Here is an 18687-nt window from a genome sequence, read left to right as displayed (position 1 = left end):
TAGGCCAAAAGAGTCTCAGTCATCTTTGTCATGTGACTTACAGGATTCTCCTGGATGTGACGGAAAAGAGGGAAGATGAAAGCTCACACAGAGCTTTTACAGGCCAGGTCTGGAAGTGACATACGTAACTTCTATTGGTCACGACTCATACCCACGGTGATACCTACAAGGGAGTTTGAGGAATGGAGTCTATGTGTATGAACAGGAAGAAGAGAAGTGAGCTTATTCAGGGTTTACTTGTCTTTGCTATATCATCTCCCACTGTACAGAAAACATGAAAAATTATTTCTACTTCATGGCTTGTTTTGAGGATAGGAGTTACCATATGGAAAGCACTAATATGGTACCTGGCATCTAGAAGGTGCTCAAAAGTGTTGTTTCCCCATCTTGTGAATCTTTGACTTTAGTTTGGGTCTTATACACCAAATTTCCTTGGCTCATAATGAGTCTTCAGGCCTGAGCTTTCCATGGGGCCAGATATGATGACTGGCACAGGGATGGTGTCTGGTACAAATCCTGATGGCTGACTGTTAAAAGTTGCTGGGAGGGGAGAAGGTTGAGGTCTGCATGCTCCAACATCCAGAAGTTACAGATGTCAGATAGCAGGGGTTGAACTAGGCTCATCTTGAGCAGAGAGAAGTGGTTTATAATTGTGGTGGCACATTACTTCCTTTTTGCAGGATTGCTTGAAGACTTGAGGGGAGTGGACCCTGCAGGAGCACCTATACCACAGTAACCAAGGAGCCATGTGTGTGAAGTGTGCCTAGGGAATAGGTGGAGACAACTCTCCCAGAAGAGGAAATGCTACCTTTTGCCTGATGTTATCTCCCTTCATAGAAGGACCATTTAAACCATGTGTGAACCATGTGTGGCAAATTGTGCCATTGAGATAAAGAAACCCGGGACCCCACCCTGTGTGGTGGGGAATTTGAAATAGACAGAAATGACTAAGAGTGATATCTCCTGGATTTTCTGTCTTTTTTCCTTTAAACATGAAGAATGAGCTTCTAGGCTGTATTAATGACGGTCAGCCCCAAGTTGGTCTTGGGGATTTGGCCTGTTGGGGTTCCCTTGTTCCTTGGGGCCCCTGGTGTCAAGAGGACTTCTGCCCCAGCTCCTTTTCTTCCTGGTTTTATGACCTTTCACCTCCCAGATGGTTAGTATCTCTGTTTATGAGGTGGAAAGGGTGTTATCGATCCTATAAAGTTGTTGAATGGGGTATGCAAACCACGTCAACTATTAAATACATCACCTTCCTATCCTCTGAGTCAAATCTGTTTTCCCCTGGGGTCATCCACCTGTGAGAGTAGCACTATCATGTACTCAGTGACTCATGCCAGAAACACGGGCATCATACTTGCTTCTTTCTCTTTCAACCACTACATTCTATCTGATTAGTTGTTGGGGGCTGCTGGATATGCCCCCATATCTCTGGTCTTCACTCCTCTCTCCATCTCTCTGACAATGTTTTAGTCCAGGCCACTGTCACCTCTTCCCTGGATGACAGAAATAGCAGCCCAATAAATCTTCTTGATTCTAATCTTGCCCCCGACCAGTTTTTTTTTTTCTCTTGAGTGTAGCCAGAAAGCATGGGACCTGCTTAAGATTCTCTTTCCTCTATCTGCCCCTCCCCATTCATGCTCTCTTGCTCTCTCTCTCTTTCTTAAAAAAAAAAAAAAAAAAAAAAGCGGGACACCTGGGTGGCTCAGTGGTTGAGTGTCTGCCTTTGGCCCAGGGTTTGATCTTGGGGTCCTGGGATTAAGAATCACATCAGGTTCCCTGCACGGAGCCTACTTCTCCTTCTGCCTGTGTCTCTGCCTCTCTCCTTCTGTGTCTCTCATGAATAAATAAATAAAATCTTAAAAAAAAAAGCCAGGATAAGGAGAAGTGTGGAGGTGGAGAGCACTGGTTTCACTCTCCTCCTTCCTCTTCCCCTCCTCATGGAGGGGCACTTAACTTGCCTCTCTCCTTCCTCAAAACTGAGAAAGCCTGACATTTGTTCCCTCACCTTCCCTACAAAGCTGGAGAGGTCTGATCATTTCATTTCTGAAATCTTTTGAACATCTGGACCTTTATAGAACCTGATTTTTTTTTATTATATATTTCTTTTTTTTTTTTATTTATGATAGTCACAGAGAGAGAGAGAGACAGGCAGAGACACAGGCAGAGGGAGAAGCAGGCTCCATGCACCGGGACCCCGATGTGGGATTTGATCCCGGGTCTCCAGGATCGCGCCCTGGGCCAAAGGCAGGCGCCAAACCGCTGCGCCACCCAGGGATCCCAGAACCTGATTTTCTATGGCTGATGGTGCTGGTTGTGGAGAAGGGGTAGGTGAGAGATAGTAGGTCTGAGAAAAGCATGGGGGAGGTGTATTATCACTGAAATGATAGAGGAGTCTCCCTTGGGTGAAATGGACCCCAAGGAGGTGCCTCGGGTTTAAATCTTCTTGCTGATTCTTTGAAAGGACCACTGATGGGAGAAGACGCCTCTGCAGACAGAGGATGAAGGACAGGCTGCCTAGGGGTGAGAGAGTTGGGAGAAGAGGAAGATGTCAAACCTTACCCAGGTTCCCAGTTCCCACACCAGGGGGCTGGGTAGAGGGAAGTCCCTAGAGAGCCTTCTAAAGAACCACAAGTGCCTCTATGAAACAGCCTGCATTTGAATACTGCCCCCAGAGAGAATCAGCCAGTCCTTCAACAGACAGACTGAGAAGCAGAGACACCTGACAAGAAGGGGACTCACCTTCACCCTGAAAGATCCCTGTGTGTTTGCTTACACAAGGGAATGAGTGTCATGAGCAGCAAAAAAAGTAGACTGTCCCCCTGCCTGTAGTTGGACGAGGACAACATCACCTTCCTTCTCTCCTCCTTCCCGCCCCAACAGTGGAGGCAGAGAGGCAAGGAAGATGGAAGGACTGGGCGTGCACCAGATCCAACTCCTTCTGCCCCCAGCTGCTGGAACTGCAAGCATGACTGGGCTGGACGGCAAGGGAGGAGGAGACTTCAAAGAGACAGGAATTAAAAAATAAATGGACCAAGCTATAATAATAGAAACAAGACTGTTTTTAATATTTAAGGTGACTGAACAGAAGTAGCGTTGGACTGAACCATATTTAAGGAAGTCCATTACCCAACAGCAAGGGAAAGGTGGACGGAGTATAAAAAAGAGCAAGAATTTGAAAAGCAGCCATTTGTTGTTCACATATCAACAAATTGAGTATCTTAATTTTTCCAGTAGCCCTGCAGAATAGTTATTAACTTCATTTCCAGATGAAGAGCTTGAGAATCATCGAAGAGACCTGCAGGAAGATGGCCCAGCCAGAAGGTGGTTAATCATATTGCAGTGTGACAGGAGCATAGACTTGAGAAAGGCACAGAAATCGTATGTGGGAGGGTGTGGTTTTTCCCACCTTGGAGAAAGTTGAGTTTGCAGAAGTTCTGCTGGAGGAATTCAGAACTGAGCTGGGTTTTAAATGACAAATAGGATTTTCCTACCAATGGAGTGCAGGAGTAAGGAACCCCAGAGAGGGGGAAGGGGCCTGGCAAAGCCTGATGATAAGAAAGAACAATCTGTGTTTGTAGAACAATGGTACCCTGTATCCACCCGGGAATTTTGATGAAGAATGCTGCATTTTCCTCCTGAAAGGGATGTTCCAATGCGTACTTTTTCTGGCAATATCTGGTGGTGCCATCGAGTGATGACTTAAAAACAATTGCCCGTTAGCTTTTCAGAAAATGCCATCTTAACATTTTATTTTGCATTTTTTTTTATTGCCAGCAAAGCTTTAATGTTTTATTATCTATTTATCGGTTGTTTGGTTTTTCCTTTTGAGTGTATGCCCTTTGCCCATTTCTATTGGGATGCTTTTTTTCTTGATTTGTAAGAATTCATTAGCGATTTTATTAATATTCCATAGTTTTTGGTTGATTTTTAATTTTTATTATTATTTATTTAGTTTTGGTGATTTTTAAAATCTTACTTTTTGATTTATAGAAATTTTAATGTTCATCTAGTCCAAATGTCTTTTATTTCTTGGCTTCTACTGTCAGAGTTCTTAGGAAGACCTCCACCTTTTTATGCAAAATTATTTTATCACTATTTTCTTGTACTCTTACTGTTTGTTTTTTTAAAAAATATTTATTTGAGAGAGAGAGAGAGAGAGAGAGAGAGAGAGCACATGAGCGGTGGGGGAGGAGCAAAGGGAGAGGGAGAAGCAGACTCACTGCTGAGCAAGGAGCCAGACTTGGGGCTCCTTCCCAGGACCCTGAGATCATCACTTGAGCCAAAGGCAGATGTTTAACCGATTCAGCCACCCAGGCACCCTTGATTCTTTATTCCTATCTAATTTCATATTTCTCAGTTTTGATAGGTTGTAAATTGAGAGTTAAGTTTGGAGGAATTAGTAGTAGGATCAGAATAAGGACCTTGTTTTGTTTTGTTTTAGCTCAGCTCATGAGTGTGTGTGCAGGCAATTATGGATCGTCTGAGGTTTTTTGCTCCCCTTCCTCCCCTCAAATTCCCCTCTCAACTTATTTCCATCAGGCTATGTCCTATGGAAGATAAAATATAGCGACATATTCTTTGCTAATCTCCTATTGAAAGGTGAAATCTAGAAACAGACCGGTAAAATGGAGAATAAACTGGTGGTTGTCAGAGGGAGGGGTTGAGGGGGATGGGCTAAATGAGGGAAGGGGGATGGGAGGCACAGGCTTTCAGCTATGGAATGAATAAGTCATGGGGTAAAAGGTACAGCATAGGGAAGATAATCAATGGTATCATAATAGTGTTGTAGGGAGACAGATGGACTTGTCAAATTGCTGTGTTGTATACTTGAAAGTGATGTAACATTGTGTGTCAACTCTACTTTAATGAAAAAGAAAAAGAAAAGGCTGTTTCCCCTCCCCCTTGATTCTGGGCTTAGTTTGATCAGTAGAACATGATAGAAGCAGTGCTCCATGACTTCTGAAACTAGCTCATAAAATCCCTGCAGCTTCTGCCTCGGTGGATCTCGTGGACTGATCCCGCTTGGTTTCTCGGTGGATCTCGTGGACTGATCCCGCTTGGTTTCTCAGAAACCTAAGCCGCCTGTAGCTTCTCTGGTCCACAGCCCAAGTGGAGCTCCCAGCCAACAGCCAGGATCAAATTCTAGCTACTGAGCATTCAGAGTGAGATGTTCTAGCCCAGTTGATTCCAGTTGACTGTAACCAACCCAGCTCACCCTTGACATCACATGCAGAGAAACTGTCCGTCAACCCACAGAATCGTGAGATATTATAACTTGTTCTTTTAAATCATTAAGTACTTGGCAACTTGTTGCTCAGTGAGAGGTCACTGACGCAGATGCTCCCCACCATACTGAAACACTGCTTATCAAGTGTACCAATGGTCTTAATGTTGTCAAATCCAGTGGTCACTTCTTAGGTCTTACCTTGTGTGGTCTCCAGCACCATTGCTTCTTGAAAAATTCTTTTCTCTCAGCTTCTATGACCTCCCACTCCCCTGGATTTTCTTTTACTGCACTGGCTGACACTTCTCAGTTTCCTTTGCTTTATTTATTTATTTTTTTTCAACCTCTAAATCTTGAGATATCTCAGGATGGTCTTGGCTCTTTCTTCATCTATATTGATGCAGTTTTTCTAGGTGACTTCCCTCAACCCATGACTTTAAAAATATCTGTGTAGTCAACTATACTTCAGTAAGAAAAAAAATTCTCTGTGTTGATGATACCCAAATATATTGGCTATTGTTGACTACCACTGGGACTGTAGATTTTTATTGCTTATTAATTGTCTGACTTGTTCAAAGGCATCACAAAACTTACATAGTCAAAGTATAAGTCTGGATTCCTCCCACACCCAGGGCCATTCCTTCATCCATTGACTTCACTTAAGTAAATGGTAGCAACACTCTCCCAGATACTCAAACCTAGACAACTAGGTGTTACCATGATTACTCTCTTCCCCTCATTCCAGTATTAAATCATGTGGAATCTATTTGAAAAACATAATTCAAAATAATCCACTTTTTTTTGAATCTGCATCTAGAGACTATAGCCCCATTTTGTTGCCTTGGACATCCAGATGATCCTCTAATTGGTGTTTTTCTTTTCACATTTGCACATTTGTGCTCTAAACTGAGGGCAGATTGTCCTTTGAAAATATACTTGGATTATGTCAATACCTTGCTTACTTTTTTTTTATTAAAGTTTTTTATTTATTTATTTGAAAGAGAGGGAGAGAGAGAGTGGGCATGAACAGGGGGAAAGAGCAGAAAGAGAGGGAGAAGTAGACTCCCCACTGAGCAGGGAGCCCAATGTGGGGCTCCCCAGGACCCTGAGATCATGACCTGAGCCAGAGGCAGACACTTAATCAACTGAGCCACCCAGGTGCCCCACTATCTTGCTTACTACTTATAATGGCTTCAGATTGACTATAGTTTAAAGCTCTACTCTTTCTCCTCATACAGAGCCCTACATGGTCAGGCTCCTATTTTCTTCTCTGATCTCATCTCTTAATGCATTGTTTCCCTCCCCACCCCCCTTCTGAGACCACACTGGCTTTCTGTTGGTTCCTTGAATACTTCAAGCTTTAAAGCCTTTGCACTAGTTATTCTCTGTACCTAGAATTGTCCCTCTTTTGACCAACTGCAATTGGTTCCTTTCTGCCCACCCAACCACTCCTGATTCCATCACCATATTTTAGTTCTCCAGGTAGTGATTGGCTTGTTACTAGTTTTCCCCATTAGAATATTATTTTCATGAGACCACAGATCTTTTCTGTCCTGCTCACAATGGTATCTCTGGCAATAATGTCTGGACATTATTTTGTAATTATTTGATATCCTAATAATGTCTGCTGTGTAGACACTCAACAAATATTAACTGAAATGAATAGTCTTAATCCTTTTTCATTTCCTCATTTTTTCCCTGCTCCCTTTGAGCCAGAAATAAGTAAAATGCCATTATAAGTGAGAAATGCCAGCTAAGCCACCAGGGCAGGAAGCACACTAGATGAAAGGAATCTCTTCTATGCATCATCTTGCCTGATGCTTGTAACTCTCAGAATAAAGGCCAGCTCAGGAAGTGCACACCAGCTCCCCCAGCTGCCTTGGTCTGATTGGGCATTCCTACTCTGTGCCAATCTCTCTCTCCAGTGAAGTCATCTTCCTCCCTAAATATCAACTCTCTTCTTACTTCTTGTATTTTTCATAGGAAATGTGTTGGTCCTGCCGTCAAAATGCCTGTTCTTTTTGTCTCAATAGATCCGTCAAGATCCATCTTCAGCCCTATTTCAAGAGGTTGACACATCTTAATTGAGTTCTGACGACAAGTTGGGCCTGTTCAGTCCTGTGATCTCTCGCAGCCCTTTCCATGGCAAGCGCCACACCTTATATACATTTTACAGAGAGCTCTGGATTCAGTCTCTAGACAGGTGAAGAGAATCAGGGGAGGCTGCATGGGGAAGGATAAGGCTTTTGGAATTTCTCCCACATAACTTCATCAGGGCAGTGCTGCTTTATCTGCTTTCACCTGGTGGAACTCCATCCTAACCAGGGTGATGTTTTAAAGGCAGCCCATGAAAATTCCTTTGAAAGACACAGCTTGAGAGGCTCTAGAGGGGCTTTGGGAGGCAGGACTCTCAACATACACATCACAGCCAGTTTTATCTCTAAGTGGAGGTACTGTACCCTCAGCTGAGCAATATTATCCATGTTGTGTGGATAGCGGCTATTCATACCCTGAAATGATGAGGCCACCTTCAGCTCACATTCTTGAATGACATGTGGCCTGAGATACCTGTTCACCTAGTGGAATGACCAGCAGAACCCCACTCATTTAACTTGCTGACCTGTGTTCACATATATAGTAACTGGATTAGCTTAGTGTCTTGCCCCCTTGAGTGTCTCATTTTCAAAGCATCTCACATCTCATTTTAACAGAGGGGCTCTGCTGTTAACATGTTGAAACCACAGCTCTATACAGTGTCTTCATTCTTTAGCAAATTGCTGGATTTGCATCTTTCAATAGGCATATGCAATATGCCTTAGGAAGGAAGTGAGGCCCATAATGTTATTATTGCTTTGAAGTTTTAGGAGCTGGGAATTCATTGCCTTGTGCCATTAATACAGTCATGAAAAATGTGGATCCATAGAATTAAATTAAGCTGCTTTGGTGAAAAAGAATGCTATTGAGGTGCTTTTTTCCCTCCTTTTTATTCTTACTTCTCAGAGTTTAGGGCCATTCAATCAGCAACGTCAAGAGAAAGAAAGGTTTTTAATTGAATAAACTGAAAGCAGCTTAATTAAGCATTGTGTGACCTGAGTAATTAGGATTTCCAATCCGTTGCTAAAATAACCCAGTGAATTTTGGGAGAGGAATTTCCCTGAGATTCACAACATATCAACAGAGTAGACCGACCTATGGACTTGACATCATTTTAGGAGGCCAATGCACTCTGTTCATTTATTCAATCAGTATTTGTTGAGTGCTTACCTTGTGTCACACTGTGTTCTGTAGACATTGGGCCATAACCATTCGTAATGTATGCAAGGTCTCTGCTCTCAATGAGCTTACATCCTAATGGGGATGGAGAGAGATAGACCATAAAAACAAACGTGATTATGGGTTGGGCTACATGGCGTGCATGGGCAGTGGGAGAAAGTAATAATCAGTTGGTGGGGATCCGGCTTGCTGTGGTTGGGGAAGGCCTCTCCAAAAGATGACATTTGAGCTAAGAATAACTGATGGGAAGGAGCAAACCACACAAAATTCTGGGAAAAACAGTATGAACATGAGGGCAGCCAGTGCAAAGTCCCTGGGTATCCCTGGAAGGGGGGTGGTAGGAATAGTGGTCAAAGCCAAGAGGGACCCTGGTTATATAGGGCCTGGTAGACTGTGTCAGAAAATCCCCACAGTGGGCACTTGATTTTAATTGCAATGGGAAACCACTAGAGGGTTTCAAGAGAGAATGGGATTATGCATGTTTGGCTTGCTGTGTCAATCTACTCCCCTCCAGAAGGGATAGATCAGAGGTACTGAATCATACCACATAGAAAGATTTAAAGTAATACCTATCCAGGTCTGACCCTAGAGATTCTGATTTTTCAGGCTTTCCAAAATTGGCATGTTGGCCCCTTCTTTGAAGTTTCTCGTGTGCTGCCATGGTTGAATGCCACTCAGTTGGGTCCTCTTCTGCAGCACATGTTTACAAGTTGGGAAAAGAAGATCATACATTATTCATACATATTATGAATTTTCCTACTTAGATGGGAACGGAGTGTACAATTAAATAAATGCAGAGGAATGGCTAAATTCAGAAATTATATCGGAAATTATACCGATAGGCACTGGGCTAGTGGTTTACGCCCTATTTATACCTTGTAAGAAGTATGTGTGAGAGAGATAAAGTCCAAGGTCATGGCCAGAAAGTGTTTGGTTGAGCCTCCAGGTCAGAAGAGAATTGTTGCAGACATGGGACATTGGATAGGACTGGGTGTTTCCCTCTTCTTACGCAGAGCTCTTCATCATTTTCCCATTGCATCTTGAATTCAGGATCTCTCATATATTCCTTAGCAATCATCAAATAGGAAAAAAATCACTTTTTTTGAGCTGGTCTAAATTGGCAATAGTGTATGGTTGTAGAATTTCCAAGCCCCATACCTTGCAGATTTCATTTCCTGTGAGGGAAGGCTAAGATGTCTTGATCACCTACAAGGGAAATTAGTGCATTCGCCCAAAAGTCCTTTAAAATTTTTAGCTTCTGTAATGTTTTGGGTAACTTCTTTAACCTTTGCAATGGGGGAAGTGACTGAGCTTCCAAAGCCACACCCAGGCCCTGATGTAAGGCTTCACTCTTCTTCCTGAATCTGCCCCAGGTAAAGAGTGTCTTCTCCTGGTTCTTGGAGCTATCACTGCTGTCTGGGAGAACCTTCTCTTGAGAGCTAAATAAATGAATGTTTCACAACCATTTATCAAGGTCCATGGGGAGGGGGGCGAATGTGTGTGTGTGAATACGTGTGTGTGTGTTCAAGCTTGGGAGACAGTGTGTGTGGGCGTGACGGGGTTCGTGTGTGTATATGAATGTATGTGTATGCACCCATGACTGTGTGTGTATATGTCAGTGTGTGCAGGGGGGTGAATTGCATGTGAATGTGTGTGTGTCGTGTACCTGCATCTGGAATGGGAGTAGGGAGAGGGCTGCGAGCCAACACGAGGAGACGATAATGAACACCTTTTCTTCTTCTTTTTGTAATATGCATTTTTAAATCGAAGTTCGATTTGCCAACATATAGTAAAACACCCAGTGTTCATCCCGTCAAGTGCCCGCCTCAGTGCCCATCACCCAGTCACCCCATCTGAAGTCCCACTTCGTTGCAGGAGCTGAGGGGTTAATACCGATTTCACAAAACTAGGGTCTTGGGCTGGAGAAGCTGCTGGCAGCTTATCTCACTCTCCCCAGGATTCTTGTTTCACCCTTGTAGTAGTAACATTTAAATTAACTTGCTTTGATGGTCTCGGAGTCCAAACGGCAGACTACACGAGATAGAAATGTGCTCACATTAGCAGAATGAGAAATAAGGAAGCAGGCTTGCCCACAACAGCTGACTCAAACTGTTTGCGAGCTGATATCCCTCAAGAGAACTCTGGCTTTTCCTTCTTGAATATTTTGCAGAAATGGGGAGAGGGGCACAAAAACATTAGTGTTCAGCCGGCGGAAATAGAAGTCTGAGATAAAAGTAATAGTAGTAGATGACATTCGATGGGGAATGGAGAGGCCACTGAGCGGTTTATACGCGGGGTCTCTTGTAATGCTCATGACAACTGAATGAGGAGGTGTCACCATCCTCATCCCCGTTTTGCTCATGAAGAGGGGGAGGTCCGGGGTTGTGCCGCTGGTGGAACTTCCAGGCCCCAAGTCGTGCGCCCACAGTCACCCAGCAGGCCAGGAGCATGGAGAGAGCACCAAGCCAGTAGTTTGACTCCAGGCCTTGCAAGCCTGATCACACTGAACACCACCTCGCAACGTGTAATTCTTTGTTGAACGTTTTTGAAGTTTTACCATCACAATGTGGCTTCATTTGGGAAGATGCTTACTTCTTGTTTCCTAGTGGACTAGGGCAGAATTTTTTCCTTATAAAGAAACCCTCATGGACCTTCATTTTCTGGAGATTTTGGCTTTGAAATGCTCGCAAATTTCATAAATTTGGTTTATGTAACGATTCACATCTCAAGAGGCTCCCGGGTGCATGTGTGTACGTGTGTGTTGAATGTGTGTGCCTGTATCGGTCCTCGATCTGAGTGTTTACAAATGTCAGGAAGCTTAGCAATTCTTTTCTCCTGGGTCTCCAGTGTTCTCTATGCTTTGCCTGTTTCCTGGGTTCTGTGTGAACACCCTCTCTGTTCTGTGCATCTTAACCAAGGCTTTGCAGAAGCTAAGGTTTACTTTCACTTCAAAACATCATATTCCTTGGCTCTCAGTTTCACTCTTTTCTATTACTATTACCAAGCTGGAGCTATTCAGTTAGATGAAAATTAGAATTCTTAAAGATACCAAAATAAAATTCGTGGGTGCTTAAAATTCAGCATAGGGGGAACTCTTCTATCAAGGAGTCAGTGTAGCTGTTTTCTGGCTTTAAAGAATTTTTTTTTTAATGATGATGCTTAAGCTGCAATATTTTTATATGTTTCAAAGCATTAGTATGTCTCAGGAATAGAATTAATATCCTTTGGTAAGAATGTTTATATTTTTATACTTTAATTCAAAATTTCAAGTCTTTGGCTCACTAGAATGAAACCCTACAAGGCTACTACTCAATGCGAATATTTAGGGATGTTTAAATCTACATTTCTTCCTTTCAGTAAGCAATTTCCCAGTTGAGTATTCCTTCACTTGACACCTTTTCATTATGTACCCACTATTTTCCAGGCCCTGTGCTAGGTGCCAGGATTCAGCAGCAAAAGGCAGATGTAGCCACCGCCTTATAAACACACAAAAATAGATTACATAAGGCCCTATGAAGGAAACGAAAGAGATGTGGGGCTCTATGCAGAGCCATCAGGGAAAGCTTCACTAAGGAGGTAATCCATGAAGTGCAGGAATTTGGATAACTACTGATAAAAATGTGGATGGGATGTGTTTTGAAGGGCCATCTGAGACAACAGTAGACTCATTTCAGGGTGCTCATGGCACTATGGGATCCAGTTTCCTTTCATCCAGTCTTTGTTTCTTTATGTGGCTGCTGACCTGCAGCCATTGCATGTAGGTGCAGCTCAGCCGCCTTGACTGCCGACTTGTTGGCGCCCTGCTGCCCTGAAGGGGCTGCTGCTGGGAACTGTGGTCTCTGGGTCTGTGGGATCTTCTGAAGAGCCCACTGGTGCCTAAAAACCAAGACTGTAAAATGGTAAGGAATCCAGATCTCCTTGTTCCAGGCATCTAGATTCTGAGTCTCAGGATTTGAAAGCTCTTTAAGTAGCGCTTCATTAGCTATAGAATTAGGAAGAGGCCCTAGTTCATCTGGGGGATTACTACTGGGCTCTAGATGCTCCACTACCTCAGTTGGGGAGATTTGATGACTCTTAGGAGTATAGTTAAAATCTCTGCCATTAAATTCCTTTCCATTTGATTTTTACCCCCCCTCATTTATTTTAGAATCATCATCATCATCATCATCATCATCATCATCATCATCTCCCTGCTTAAGGTCTCAATCCTCACTCCCATGACTCTTTCCATTGCTCCTATTACCCATACATAGCATGTACATGATCCACAATCACTTTTAAAGGAAACTGCCCACCCCCCATGCCACTAGAATGTAAGCTTCTTGACAGCAGAGACCCTGCTTATGTTCTTAGTGGGTATAGTCTAATGCAAACAGAACACGGCACAGGGTAGGTACTCATCAAATGTTGGGTGAATGAATGATTGCAATGCACTGGCCTTCTAACATGGCTCAGGCCCATTGGTCCTTTTGTTGATATGTTGTCAGTTACAAGAAAATTCCCCCTCCTGAAATTCTCTGGGGTATTTTTAAGAAGGGAATCCTATTTACTTAGTTCACACACTGATTTCTGATCATTGGAGACAGTATCACATTGACCTCTTTGATTCCATGCAAACCCTGTCCAGATTTTTTCCATTCCGTCACCAGGTGGGACACTGAGTGATGGGAAGTTTCCGGTACATTCTCTCTCCATTCATCACTCTGCTAGAAATATGCCTTTTTGTCTGTCTTTTGCTAAGATTCCCAAAGAAAATTTCTTTCCCAGAAAAAGTTTTCAAAACTTTTTGGTAGGCAAAAGCTATTTCTGGAATGAGTAACAGGAAGAAATTGCCCTTCTGAGTGGGGGGAAGGGTGTCAGTAAAATTGCAATCTTCTCTCTCATTCCCCAAGATTTCAGGGAAAGGGCCGGAGAGGCATGATTTCTTTCATCCCTTGATTAGTCTAGACTCCTACATTGCTCTCCTGTCTCCCAATAGAGACCATCTTGTCTCTATTTTGCCTTCATTTTTGAAGGAGAATTTCACTCAGTATAGAATTTTGTGTTGATCCATTTTTCCCTCAGCAATTTGAAGGTTTTATTCTATTGTCTTGTTTCTGTTGAGAAGCTGGATACAGCTCCTGTCATTGTTTGCCTGAATGTAATGTGTCTTTTTCTCTGACTGCTTTTTAAGATTTGTCTTGTCTTCATTCATTAGAATATGATAAGCCTTTGTTTGGTCTTTCTTTCTTTCTTTCTTTCTTTCTTTCTTTCTTTCTTTCTTTCTTTCTTTCTTTCTCTTCTTCTTCTTTCTCCTCCTCCTCCTCCTCCTCTCTCCTCCTCCTCCTCCTCCTCCTCCTCCTCCTCCTCCTTCCTTCTTCTTCTTCTTCTTCTTCTTCTTTCTTCTTCTTCTTCCTCTTCTTCTTCTTCCTTAATGTATCCTGTGTGTGGCTTATTGAGTTTCTTGGGTCCATGGGTTTTTTTTTTTCTTATAATCAAATTTGGAAATTTGGGGTTATTATTTCTCTTTGTGCTGTTGCTGTTTCTGCTTCCAATCTTTTTTTTCCCTCTCTTCCTGGGGCTCTAATAATATATATGTTGGACCTGATTTTGCCCCTCAGGTCACCCAAGTTCAGCTTCAGTATTTTTTTTCTCTGTATGCCTTAGTTTGGATCATTTCTAATGACCTGTCTTTGAGTTCATCAGTACATTTTTTTCCCTGCAATGTACATTATGCTGTTTAATCCATACAGTGAATTTTAAAATTTCTGGTATGGTGTTTTTTGTTGCCAGAATTTGCTTTTGATTGTTTCCATGGCTTCTAGTTATTTACTGAGAGTCCCTAGATGTTCACTTATGCCCATTGTTTTCATTTAGAACTACAAGCATATCTATAATGACAATTTTAAAGACATCGTCTCCTGATTCCAACAGCTCTGCCATTTCTGGGTATGTTTCTATCGATTTCTTTCTCTTTCTGGTTATGTGTAGAATTTTTCCTGATTCCCCCCCACACCCCATTTTTCATGACTTTTTATTGTATGTTACATATGTAGATGCTATGTCATGAGCCTGGATTTTTGTGACCTTCTCTCGAAAGGCATTGAGTTGTTGTTGGTGTTGGGTTTTTTCCTAGTGGGCTTGATCCCATCAAGGCTTGTTCTAAGGGCTTATCAGGATGAGCTGCATGGAGTATGGTGTAGCCTCCTCCTAAAAATGGCCTTTCTGAGGTCACAACTGAATGCCTGGGCTTCCAGTCATCTGTTTTGACTCTGGCTGGTCAGAACCCCATGGGACCCCAGTAGTGTGTGACCTCTGTGATCTCCATTCAGCTCTTGGGTCCCCTGGTGGCTCCCTCTGCAAAACTTCTGCATGTGCACACTTTAATACCCAACCAAAGGGACCTGCAGGAAGATTTCTGCAGCTTGTCTGCATAGTGTCCTTTCTTCCTGCAGCTTTCCCCACAGATTCTAGCTGCCTCAGCAGTCCCACAACCTGACATCTGCCAAAACCCCAAGGCAGCTGAGTCACATATATGTTCGGTTTTATGGCTGTTATGATAGGAAGGTAAGACCCTTAGCCACTATTCTGCATGGTAGAGCTGGAAATCCCAACGTCTTCTTTCTCTTTGTTTTCTCAGAGCTCAGGGTAGAGCTCAGAACCAAGTGCTGCTGTTAGTTGGATGAATGCACAACAACTTTGTTGTGTGACCTGCCTAAAAGCACTTGAGGGAGCAACATGTAGAGACCAGGTCTTTCAGTCTGGGCTTTTCTATGCTGTATTGCGTGGGGCTGCATTTTCTCTCTGTGGTTTTGCACTGGGGTCCAGAGTTCATGTAACATACCTTTATGTAAAGAAGGCTTAAGTCCCGTATGAATGACTTCTTCTCTCTTGTATGAACTTGACACCCACACTGGTGATGAAACCACATTTAACCTTTCAGGATTTGTTTCGGGGGATGATTGGGGAAGCACAGGGAAATGTCCAGTGTTTTTCAGTACTCTCTTCTTAGCTTCCTTCTTCATTTCACAAAGCCACGGGACACTGCTTAGAATATCTGGCTGATGCAATCACTACTTTCTTGTCGTCTTGAAGAATCCGGATGCTGAGCCTGGTCCTCCTGGAGCAACCATGTGTTGATTTACATTCTTTGGAGCTGATGCTCAGATACTGATTTGTACTGCTATCCTCTCCTGGGCGTGGCTGCACGTGGAAGTGGTGCTGGGGGGACTGGCGGGTCAGAAGGGAGAGGTGGGGAGCGTGGCAGGAAGAAAGCCTTTGGAAGCTGAGTTCTGCTTATGAGATGTGCAGCATTGGCCAGTTTTCTTAAGCTCTCTAGTCTCAGTTTGCTTGTGTATAAAATGGGAGTAATAATACCTATCTTCTAGGGAAGGTCAAATGAGTTAATGAGGGTGAAACACCTAGTGCCGTATCTGCCTCGGGAATAGTTCTCATTAATGATAAGTGTTCCTTCCCTTCCCTCTCTCCCTCTATCTTTCCCTCCCTCTTCTATCCTTTCTTTCTCTTTCTCTTTTTCTCCCTCCCTTCCTTCCTCTCTTCTTTCCTTCCTCCCTCTCCCCCTTTCTTCTCCTTCCTTCCTTCCTTCCTTCCTTCCTTCCTTCCTTCCTTCCTTCCTTCCTTCCTTCCTTCCTTCCTTCCTTCCTCCCTTCCTTCCTACCTTCCCGCCTGCTTGCCTGCCTTCTGGAAAGAAGAGGACAAAGCAGCAGTATATTTTGTTATAGTGATTAAGAGCACTTAACAAAAACTGCTTCACTGAGGTGTAATTAACTCACGAAAAGCTGTAGAACATGGTTTTTGTCATTAGCCAGCCATCCGTTTAAATCTTAGCTCCCAAGCTCATGACCTATAAGACTTTGGAAGAGTCAAAGTATTTCTTCAAGCCTTCATTTATTTATTCAGCTGTAAGATGGAGGTAATAATTCTGGATGGATACTATCTTGAGAATTGAATAAAAATTGAGCAAATAGGAAGTGTCCATCAGAGCCTGCTCTGGCAGGTGCTTGTGTTCTCTTTCCCAGTTTGTTCTGCACCAGTTCCAGAGCAAGCTTCCTGCTTGGTTGGTCTACCTTCCTCCTGTCCTGACTTTCTCTCCTGTCTTCTTGCTGAGGAGAGTTATTCTGGAGTGGGGTGAAGGTGGCATTTGAACTTACATATCTGCCAAAACATAAATGATAAAAATTTATTTTGTGGATTTTGTGTGGAAACGTCTACTTCCACTTCCCCCAACTTGCTTCTCTCCCCCATGTAAAGCATGTTTGGGCAAGATCAAGAGACAGGATTGAATAAATCCTCTAATAATTTCTGATTGGAAATGCATAATTATAAAAACTAATAATAATGAATAATATATAATAAAATTAATGATAATAATATTAAAACAATAAATAATCTCCATTTGGGAATTGGAAGATAAATTAACAAGAAGGGACTACAGGTACTAGTTTGCTCCATGAACATTATTTAGGCTCCACTTGATGCTAGTTTCCAAGAGGCAATAAGATACCACCTAATGGGGGAAAGACAGAAAAGCAATGAGCTGTGATGGAGGAGGGGATGGGGTGGGGTCTGAGGGAGCCCATGGGGTCATCCAGGGAAGGCTCCACAGGGGAAGTGATATTGGAGCGGAGTCTTCCCCTTGAGGTAGGGAGGAAGGCAGGCACTCCACTCAGAGCGAAAAGTAGGCCAAGAAATGAGGAAAAGCAGTGCTTTAGCCAGTGGGGCGGAAGCCAACGTCTACCAGTTTACAAGAGCTGGATGTTAACTTTTCAGGAATTTTGTGAGCTGGTCATTAAACATAGCCATGATTAAGAATTAAATTACATAAACTTCCATTCAAATACATTATATTAAAGCTAATACTATAATTAAAGGTAATAAATCCTCAAAACTTGTCACTTCTTAATTTTCACCACATTTTATTATCCTCTAGCCTCTTGCAGTTACTTATTTCTATGGTATCTGAGGGTTGGAAATACTATGTAATGGTGTGCCCATACCTGTCTCCCCTCAACTCTCCATTCAGGGGCCCTATGTCGTTGGCTTGGAATTGATCATGGTGCAAATATCCACACCATGGATAGTTGTAAATGGTACAGGTCAGGGCTTTATTTTGGAGAGCTGATTGTTAAACATTTATTAGCATACTGCTGCCCCCAACTTAGGGGAAGGGGAGCACCAACTGAAACAGGGACCCGGATGGAGGCCAAACCAAGACTGGACTTCAGTGCTCTCAAGGTCAGGAGCTTGGATTTCCCCCCAGAGGAGATAGGAAGCTCCTAGGGCATTTTAAAGCGGGAGAGTTATATGATCTGATTTGTTATAGAAAGACCACTCGGGCTTCTGTGTGGTGAGTAGACTGGAGTGCGCTGCACATGGGGCAGAGGGACCAGTGAGCAGGAGTGCTGAAATAAAGAATAAAAGATGGGGTCAGCCTTAATGATTAAATGTCGGGGGTCAGGGAGTGTGATCAGTCTAAGATGGCCCCAGGTCTTGCCTTGGAACATGTGGTAGAGGATGGCAATGCCTCCAAAGTGTTGGTGGACAGGGAGAGTGTCCTGGACACAGGAGAACATCCCTGAAAGTGCCTTACTCTTCTGCTTCTGCCTGCATTAAATCTACAAGCACTTATAGGGATTTACTTTGGCTGTGTATCTTTGACCCTTTGCCCATGGACTGCATCTTCTAGAGGCATCATAGGGCTGGGGACACGGTACTGGGGTCAATCGGACCCAGCTCCCTTTATTCCGATGACTCCTTAGGCATGATGGCCTCTTCCCTGAGCTTCAGTTTACTTCTCTATAAAATGGATATTGTCACCCACATCTTATTCTCCTCCCCATGGAACTCTTGGGAGAAGGGACACTGCCAGTGCTTTTTCTAATGGTGTCAGATTGTTTTCCCCAGTGCAAGGGTGAGAACTGGGAGAGTTCCTAGCAGAGAGGGAAGTAAAGACTAGTTAGGTGTCATTCCTGAAAAATAGCAGGGAGTATGGGACCCCACGTGGTGGCTGCAGGAAAAATGTTTTCCGTTTGAGAGCTTGGAGCGGTGTACGAGGGCTTGATGGGGTAATGTCACCAACCGTGCCGGAAGAGTCCAAGGTGCGACTCATTTGCTTTTGGCTCCAGGACAGCTGGCAGCTGGCCAGCACTCAGCCATCTTGTTCTTTGCCCCTGAATGTCCTAGTAATT

The sequence above is a fragment of the Nyctereutes procyonoides genome, unplaced genomic scaffold (assembly GCF_905146905.1).
Source record: "Nyctereutes procyonoides isolate TBG_1078 unplaced genomic scaffold, NYPRO_anot_genome, whole genome shotgun sequence".
Lineage (NCBI taxonomy): Eukaryota > Metazoa > Chordata > Mammalia > Carnivora > Canidae > Nyctereutes > Nyctereutes procyonoides.
This window is presented reverse-complemented; position numbering follows the sequence as displayed.